Source organism: Hippocampus comes, unplaced genomic scaffold, assembly GCF_001891065.2.
Source record: "Hippocampus comes isolate QL1 unplaced genomic scaffold, H_comes_QL1_v1.1 C16976046, whole genome shotgun sequence".
Classification (NCBI taxonomy): domain Eukaryota; kingdom Metazoa; phylum Chordata; class Actinopteri; order Syngnathiformes; family Syngnathidae; genus Hippocampus; species Hippocampus comes.
The window spans coordinates 1-1,498 of NW_017841552.1; the positions used below are offsets into that span (position 1 = coordinate 1).

At 46.5% G+C, this 1,498-nt stretch overlaps 1 pseudogene; it reads right to left on the reverse strand.

Annotated features, from left to right (window-relative positions):
• Positions 1-6: 6 nt before the first annotated feature.
• LOC109509632 (NXPE family member 3 pseudogene) lies at positions 7-1,487 on the reverse strand (annotated as a pseudogene).
• Positions 1,488-1,498: the final 11 nt, after the last annotated feature.

Below are 1,498 nucleotides of genomic sequence, written 5' to 3' on the forward strand. Positions count from 1 at the left end.
GGGGGTCATCTGCCTCACTATTTGAAATACCTTTGGAACAGCTAAAAATGTTAAACCACTGAGTGTACAAACCTCTGAAACAGCAATGATTCACTGTTGGTGATGATGTTTTTTAGGTAGCCTGCCCTGGCGTGGTCGATTCTGGTGTCGCATCCGAGTTTTTTGGGCTTGTAGCAGTACCACGGCTCGCCGGAGCGAAGGTCCGTGTAGTTGCACAGTGGCCCCTGGTCTTGTGGCAGACACGTATCGCAGGCTGTTGTCTCAGAAATAAGGCCTCTGCGAAAGAGGCTGACGAAGAACACCCGATGGGGCAGTTTCTCCCTCAGCCGCTGCAGCACGGCGACGGCCTCGCTCGAGTGCACCATCATGACCTCAACTTGAGCCGATCCCTCCCACAGCAGCGGAAATCGAGCCGAATAAAGTCCATTCTTGTGGTCCAGCACCTGCCCAGCCACACCTGCTTTGTATTTTGGGGAATGCAACCGAGCCAGCAGAAAATCGCCGCCATAGCGCTTGGGTCGGCCCTGGAAGTCGCGCAGGTGAACAAGCACTTCCAGCTGGTCGCCCACGTACCGACGTTGGTCTTTTTCGGAGAGGACGATTGTAAACAGGCTGTGTGCCGGGTCACTCGTCTGGGACAGGTTGAGTGGTTCTGAACCAGAAGGGAGTTGGGGCCAGGTGATGGAGTTTAACAGCTTGCGCTCCTCCAGCTCTTCTTCATGTGACAGTGGCTTGCTCAGATGTGAACAGAAGGTGTGATTGTTGTGAAAGGTTCGGAGGGTTCCAGAGAGGTTTGTTGACTGGAGCCGGTTTTGGACCTTGTAAAGTGCTGACACGATGTGGTACTTCCAGTTCTGAGGAGATGACATGATTTGCATGTGTAAATCAATGTGAGAAATGGAGCGGGTGGAGATTCTTTTGCGCAATCACAGTACAGTATTCAAAGTCATTGATCACAAGTTGTAAATTGATCACTAAAATACCATGAATTTGAACCAGTTGGAGCTAGTGCAACTCTGTAGACCTAGATTGAGATGTCCCACAGGGGCGCTGCCATGGACCACTCCTGTATTCCATTTTCACAAATAACTTGCCATCTGATTTGCATAAAAGTGGTCCAGGTATGATGATGATGGTTCTAGGCTGTATTACACTGCAAATACGATCATGGAGCAAGACAATGTTGTGACTTCGGCATTTGATTTGGTCTTTGATTGGATCCAACAAAATAAGCTTGCAGTGAACATGTCAAAAGCCAAATATATTATTCGGAGAGTCTCAAGTCACAAAAATCTCTACCTATAATAAAGCTGAACTTGTCTTGACTAGATGTAGTTTTTAAATATGGTGATTACTTAATTGCGCCCACATTAAGCATATTTCAATATTTACCATCGCATTGACAGCATTAAACAGCTACATTAAAGCTAGAAACATTCATGCATAGATAAAAACAAACATGCATTCTTCCAAACAATAAATATTCATTTCACATTCT